This window comes from Gekko japonicus, unplaced genomic scaffold (genome assembly GCF_001447785.1).
Source record: "Gekko japonicus isolate JY-2015 unplaced genomic scaffold, Gekko_japonicus_V1.1 scaffold1827, whole genome shotgun sequence".
Classification (NCBI taxonomy): Eukaryota; Metazoa; Chordata; class Lepidosauria; order Squamata; family Gekkonidae; genus Gekko; species Gekko japonicus.
This window is the reverse complement of record NW_015169834.1, coordinates 95,769-103,559: the sequence shown is the minus strand read 5'-3', so window position 1 is coordinate 103,559 and position 7,791 is coordinate 95,769. Positions and strand designations below refer to the sequence as shown.

At 48.1% G+C, this 7,791-nt stretch overlaps 1 protein-coding gene across 1 annotated transcript in view; it reads left to right on the top strand.

Moving 5' to 3' along the window:
* Positions 1 to 5,789: 5,789 nt before the first annotated feature.
* Positions 5,790 to 7,791, top strand: part of LOC107115555 (L-lactate dehydrogenase A chain) — a 30,635-nt gene continuing 28,633 nt past the window's right edge. Inside the window, exon 1 of the mRNA XM_015417293.1 lies at positions 5,790 to 5,871. The gene's annotated coding sequence lies outside the window, so the exon portion shown is untranslated. The remainder of the gene's footprint in view (positions 5,872 to 7,791) is intronic.

Sequence of the window (7,791 nt, the reverse complement as noted above, 5' to 3'; positions counted from 1 at the left end):
GTGTGAAGTCTTTTGTTTTATTTTTGTACCATTGTTTTGATAGTAGTTGGTGGTCAGTATCTTGTTCATTGATGGGTTGGAGGGATGGTAGCTGTTCTCCAATAGATGGGGTGATGGTATGCTGTGAAGGTGTTGCCTGTTCTTTCTTGTTCTGTTTATTGAAAGTAGTCCTTCAGGCGCAGATGGTGGGGAAAGGCTTACAACAAGTCCCTGCAGAACTAAATAATCTGCGAGAATCTGGTGAGACAGAATGACAGTCCACGTAAAATAATTGATTTCTCTTAGGGACTGAGTTTGTGCTGTGAAAGGTTGATGATATTGTTAAGAGTTCTTGTTGTTTTGATTAGCAGCATGCAGTTCTTATTTTCAGGGAAACAGGGTATACATAGCTGTTTCTACCCTGTTTCCCCGAAAATAAGACGTACCCAAAAAATAAGCCCTAGCAGGATTTCTATGCATTTGTGGTATAAGCCCTAGTGTGTCTTCTTGAGAAAAAATAAATATAAGACAGTGTCTTATTTTCGGGGAAACACGGTAGTACAGATGATCAACTAATTTAAACTCACTATAACCATTCTTATAACATATTTTAGAGCCTCCCTTGCAAATCCCACCTATAAATGCAGTTTGAGCCACTCCATCACATTGTGGAGTGAATTTGCAGTTAGTAAGAGGGTTTAAAATAAAGATGGGAGGGGGAAAACCCCTCAGGAACCATGGGTTAAAAGACCTAGTTGGAGACATTATTATGCAAAAAAAGGGTGTTCAATGGTCAGCATCCCTGAAAGCTGTAATTGATGACAACACAAGCTCTTTAGTTATGGAAAGCAATTCAATGGCTACAGGAACTGAGAAAACTGTCCAACATGCTGGGCTGTTGGCTCCTACTATCAAACCTATTGATGAATTCTAATTCAGCAGTTTCCTGTGGGAGGCTCTTTGGAATTTCTCTGCTGAAGAATGCTGACTAGAGTCTGGAAAAGACTATCCTGGAAGACTGAAATGGTAGCCTACTTACTGTAGGATGTTGCCACGGACTGTCAGATTTATACAGAAATATCACCTTTAAGTTTGAAAGTACTAAAGGTAAAGGTAAAGGTTCCCTTGCTCGAAAGCCAGTCGAATCCGACTCTAGGGTTGCGGTGCTCATCTCCGTTTCAAAGCCGAAGAGCCAGCGGTGTCCGAAGACTTTTCCGTGGTCATGTGGCCGGCATTACTAAACACCAAGGCGCACGGAACGCTGTTATCTTCCCACCGAAGTGGTACCTATTTATCTACTTGCAATTTCTTGTTTTCGAACTGCTAGGTTGGCAGGAGCTGGAACTAGAGATGGAAGCTCACTCCATCATGCGGCACCCGGGTCTCGAACTGCTGAACTACTGACCTTCCATAGCCTGCAGTTCAGCGTCTTAACCACTTGAGCCACTGCAGCTCTTGAAAGTACTAGCCAGGACCTAAAAAGGTGCAACAATGTCCTCTGTAGATGTTGACATGTATCACTGATTATGATCACGGATTAACTTGTGTTTCACTGATTATGCCTGTCATGATTTATCACTACGCTTACCTAAATACTTGATGAGTTTGCTTAGAAAATTTCTCAAACTGCGGCCTTTAAACTATTGCACATAGGTTTGTATGTTTTAAAAAAACCTTTCTGAGAACTTCCTTCATGCTTTTGAATCAAGCCTACAAGATCAGATGCTAATTACTATTTACAAAGAGTCCACCTTCTAACCATTAGCGTCCACTGCCTAACATTAACCTATTATCTGTAAATATTCCATTAAAAGTTATTTTACTTTAAAGTAAAGCATGGACAGCTTCAAGAGGGAATTAGATAAACATGCGGAGCAGAGGTCCATCAGTGGCTATTAGCCACAAGGTATAGATAGGGACTCTCGGTCTGGGGCAAGTGATGCCCTGTGGTGCTGGGGGGCAACAGTGGGAGGGCTTCTGGTGTCCTGGCCCCACTGCTGGACCTCCTGGTGGCACCCGGTATTTTTGGCCACTGTGTGACAGAGTGTTGGACTGGATGGGCCATCGGCCTGATCCAACATTGGCTTCTCTTCTGTTCTTATAAGAGGGAATTAGATGAGTATATGGAGTAGAGGTCCATCAGTGGCTATTAGCCACAAGGTATAGATAGGGACTCTGGGGCAAGTGATGCTCTGTATTCTTGGTCCTTGTGGGGGGCAACAGTGGGAGGGCTCTTAGTGTCCTGGCCCCACTGCTGGACCTCCTGAGGGCACCTGGTATTTTTGACCACTGTGTGACAGAGTGTTGGACTGGATGGGCCTTTGGCCTGATCCAACATTGGCTTCTCTTCTGTTCTTATAAGAGGGAATTAGATGAGTATATGGAGCAGAGGTCCATCAGTGGCTATTAGCCACAAGGTATAGATAGGGACTCTGGGGCAAGTGATGCTCTGTCTTCTTGGTGCTTGGGGGGGTCAAAAGTGGGAGGGCTTCTAATGTCCTGGCCCCACTGCTGGACCTCCTGAGGGCACCTGCTATTTCTGGCCACTGTGTGAACGAGTGTTGGAGTGGATGGGCCTTTGGCCTAAGCCAACATTGGCTTCTCTTATGTTCTTATATTTTTATCCCACCCTTCTGCTCCTCCATTTTTTCCTCACAGCAGACCTGTGAAGTAGGTTAGACTGAGTAATTGGCCAGGGCCAGCTAGTTGAACTTCACAGCCGAGGGGGGGGGGGGCTGAACCTGAGGTCTCCCCGACATTCAACCCATCCTCTTAGCTACCACATGACATTCTTGGATATGCAAAACTCAGAAGGGGCAAGATCTGCATGAGCACTCACTGGAGAAGACCCTGATGCTGGGAAAGACTGAAGGTCAAAAAAGACGGGGACGGCAAAGGATGAGATGGTTGGACAGTGTCATAGATGCAACGAACATGAAATTGAGCAAACCTCAGAGGACGGCGGAAGACCGGAAGGCCTGGCGTGATCTGGTCCATGGGGGTCGCGAAGAGTCGGACTCGACTGTGCGACTGAACAACAACAAAAGAGCAAATTTAAGAGTCCATCAGGACCGAATGCCAGCTTACTGGCCTTATGATATTTGTAGCATTTCACAACAGTAAGGTGCTGCTTCCTTTGCTTAGATCTGGTTTTCCAATGTGACCCATAAATGGCTGTCCCTGAAAGAAGAGAAGAGATTGGATTTATACCCCGCCCTTCACTTGGAGTCACAGAGCGGCTTACAAACGCCTTTCCCTTCCCCTCCCCACAACAGACACCCTGTGAGGTGGGTGGGGCTGAGAGAGCTCTGACACAAACTGCTCTTTTTCAAGGACAGCTGTGCCAGAGCTTGTGACTGACCCAAGGTCACATCAGCAGGTGCAAGTGGAGGAGTGGGGAATCAAACCCGGTTCTCCCAGATTAGAGTCTGCGCACTTAACCACTACACCAAACTGGAAAAGGTCACTCAGCTTGTGCAAATGGGATATGATTTTTTTTTACAGCCTCCTATGCGAAGTATTTTAATTGCGTCACTTCATCGAGGAGACTGAGGGGTTGTTCGCTATATGCAAAGCTAGTTTGACTACACCAGCAAAGACATTTACAGCCCATACCTCGGTTGCTCTAGTGTCTTCTTGGCTTCAGGTGCTGATGGAACATCATACAGTCCCGTTTATGCAATACAGTGTCCTAGGTTCAGCCTCTGCACAAGAAATGCAAAGTCCTTGACTGATACTTCCCAAGACCCCTGCAGTTCCTCTTCCTTCCCCTGCTGCTGATCCTCATGAAATGCTTTTGGTTTTACTCTGCTTCAATTGCTCCTATATAATTTTTGTTGTTTAAGACGGACTTCTATCTAGGCTGTTTGCTTCTCTTCTGCTTTTCACTTGTAAAGATAAATAACCATTAAGGTAAAGGTTCCCTTGCTCGAAAGCCAGTCAAGTCCGACTCTAGGGTTGCGGTGCTCATCTCCGTTTCCAAGCCGAAGAGCCAGCGCTGTCCGAAGACATTTCTGTGGTCATGTGGCCGGCATGACTAAACACCAAGGCGCACGGAACGCTGCCATTAGTAAGTTATAAATCCTTCTTTCTGTCTCCTTTATCCCATGTTGTCCAGTTTTAAAACAAACTCTGTGGCCTCTGCCAACTGGTCCTGTGTATATTTGCTTGTGATTAACTTACGCTGCATTCACTTGGCTTATTTCAAAGCATCTGCGGGCACACAGGATCCCTTTGGAATGAACCAAGTAAGTAAATACAGCGTAATTTAACTCTTCGGTCGAATCTGCATTTGCATTTTTAAACCAGTTTCGTGCTGCTGTGACGCCGTCTTTCTCTATGCTTGTTTGAAGAAGATTCTTTTAAAGCAGTGGAGAGGCGCAATGTGCAGCAGCCACAAGAAGGCGACAAACATATGTGGACATGCAAAAGTACGCTAGCACTGCTGAGGTGTGAAAACCAAATGTGGACAGCTTTTTTGAAGATGGAGTCAGAAGGCTGGGACACCGGTGGGAAAGACAAATGCAGATTTGACCGAGTTCAAGTCTCATTAAGGTCCACGGGACTCAGCAGGCTTCTTCCCATAGGACAGTGGTGGCGAACCTATGGCACGGGTGCCAGAGGTGGCACTCAGAGCCCTCTCTGTGGGCACCCGTGCCATCGCCCCAGCCAGGCCCAGACCATCATTAAAGTGTCGAATTCTCTGCCAAATAATTTTAAGTAAATGAAAGCATTTGGGATTGCTTTCCTTACTTTGTTTGCATCACTTTTTTTTTTTAACAATGTTTTTTTTCTAAAGTAAAACCTCAGTATTCAGGTTAAATTGCCGTGCTGGCACTTTGCGATCAATAAGTGGGTTTTGGGTCGCAGTTTGGGCACTCGGTCTCTAAAAGGTTCGCCATCACTGCCATAGGATGAACGCAGCCCCAAGCCATCAATCAGGATGACCTTCCTAAATGCATCATCCTGTCTTGCCATGCAGTCAGGGGGAATCGATGTACTGAACTGAAGTGAGTGCAACATACATACATTGTTTATTACGGTCAAAGACCCATCAAACAGCATACAGGATCAAAAAAGCAATCCCAAGTTGCCAAAACATTACAGAGAAAAGACATCATAAGGAGTATTAAGTGCTTGCGCTTTACAAATGCAATAAAAAGAAATTTAGCAAGGTTCCTTGATATTGCTGTGGATTTATTCTTAATGGTGCAGTAGAGGGAGACTGCCCAGGTCAATTCACGTTCTGGGGGGGCCCCAAGCATACCACAATAGATTATCTACTGTCCTCGCAAGACTTTTTTATAAGAGTCACTGATCTATTAGTTGACGCAAGACCTGAAAGCGACCACCTTCCTCTTATACTGAGATGGCCTGAGATGGTTTTTCTAATAATTGTGATCGATATTCCACTTCAATACCAATGACAGGCAGACAGAAACTTAAGTGGAATGGTGAAGTGAGTGCAATCGACCTGATACTTTCACACAACCGCTCGCTCTGCCAGCAAATGGCCTCTGTTCCTTAAATACAACATTCCTGTCGCCGGACTTCCCCCCCTACCCCCTGTGCCGCGCACCGTTTCCCCCACACCCGCCTGCCCAGCAAATCCAGAGGGACACCCACGTGCTTCCCCAGCCCGAGAATCTGAGCATGTGCGGTGACGGTGCAGCCGCCGCCGAGTCAGAGGCGCGCCGCCTGGAGCCCCATCGCCTCCATTGGACGTGTGAGCGGGCACGTCCCGCGCGGGCCCCCTCGGCGCAACAGGCGGCCGCGACGTCATCGCCGGAATCCCTATTTAAGCGCCCTCCGCCGCCTCCAGCCTCGCGGTACAGCATCGTGCAAGCGGACGGCGGGTGCGCAGCGTGCAAGAGGTCGGCGAAAGGCTCCCAGGTAGGCAAGCGCCGAGCCCCGCGCCAAGCCAAGAAGGGACGGGTGCGCCAGGAGATCCCAGTTCTCCGGGTGCGCAGGGGGCGGATTCACCATGAAGCCCACCAAGCAGGCGCTTAGGGCGCCAGGGCCAAAGGGGGCACCACAAAATTGGGGAAAGGGCGAAGAGCTCTTTGCACAGTCAATTGCGTGATCCTATGAATGCATTTTTGCATTGCTGCGACCTGCATTGTCTATCTGGTCAGACGGGTCAGCAACGAAAATGGACTGGGGTCGGTGTGGGAAGAAGGAGGGGGGGGGCACCAAGACTGGTCAGTGCTGAGGGCACCCGTGACGCAGTGTTCCCTCTAAACTGAGCTAGTGTGAGCTGCAGCTGAGCTAGATAGTGATCTGATGACAAATTAGCGTTGTATTGGTGTGTTTCCATGATACATTGTATTGCTCCTGTATTCGTTTAAAGGGTTTTATATATATTCGTGGTATGTATTTACTAGGTACTTATGTATTTATTGTGTATTTTATTATTATTCTTGGAAACGTTCTATTGGCTGGTCGCTTGACCGTACTAATACACTTGACTTGACTTGAGCTAGTGTGAGCTAGCTCACAGTTTTGAGCCTCCGGCTCACAGATTTTTGTCTCCGCTCAGGAAGGAGGGCTCCGGAGCCGACGAATTGATGCAGGAGCCAAATCGCCCGCTAGTCACAACTTTAATGCCCGTAGCTCACCAAGTAGAATTTTTGCTCACCAGACTCCACAGCTTAGAGGGAGCATTGCCCAGGAGCAATGCTCCCTCTAAACTGTGGAGTCTCGTGAGCCAAAATTCTACTTGGTGAGCTGTTGGCATCAGGCTGCTACACAAATCAGTTTGCTCGGGAGGCCCTCCCTTCCTGAGCGAAGGCGAAAATGTGTGAGCCGGAGGCTCAGAAACGGTGAGCTGGCTCACGCAGACTCAGCTTAGAGGGAACGCTGCCAGTGAGCCTTAAGCCGCCCCTGGCAGGAGACGCTGGAGGAACGAAGGAGTTGAGGGCGGTGGGGTGTGTGGCCATACCGGCAGGGAGGGGGGGGCTACTTGGGGTGACTCTGCTGATTATGTAACGGGAGAGACTGAAGGGTGAAGCTGGGTGAAGCGATGCTTCTTTGTCTCGAGAGCCCACCCTGTGGAATGCACTCGGACGCACTCTGGGGCAGTGTTCCCTTTAAGCTGAGTTAGTGTGAGCTAGCTCACCGTTTTTTAGCCTCCAGCTCACAGATTTTTGCCTTAGCTCAGGAAGGAGGGCTCCAGAGCAAACTAATTTATGCAGGAGCCAAATTGCTCACTCACGACTTTAATGCCAGTAGCTCACAAAGTAGAATTTTTGCTCTCAAGGCTCCATAGCTTGGGGGGAACATGGAGCGCGGGAGGGAAGGGGATTCGTATGCGTTTCGGCCCTCCTTGGAAGGGAGGAGGAGTCATAAATAACCAATGTTCCCTCTAAGCTGTGGAGTCTTGCAAGCGGAAATTCTACTTTGTGAGCTACTGGCCTTAAAGCTGTGAGCGAGCGATATGGCTCCTGCATAAATTAGTCTGCTCGGGAGCCATCCTTCCTGAGCTAAGACAAAAATGTGTGAGCCGAGACTAAAAAACTGAGCTAGCTCACACTAACTCAGCTCAGAGGGAACACTGGTCATAACCAATGTTCCTCTAAGCTGTGGCGTCCTGTGAGCAAAAATCCTACTTTGTGAGCTGCTGGCATTAAAGTTGTGAGTGAGCCATTTGGCTACTGCATAAATTAGTCTGCTCTGGAGCCATCCCTTCCTGAGCTAAGCCAAAAATGTGTGAGCCGCCAGAGACTAAAAAACTGTGAGCTGGCTCACACTAGCTCCGCTTAGAGGGAACACTGGTCATAACCCGGAGGCGAGGGGGGAAGCTGACGCAACAGG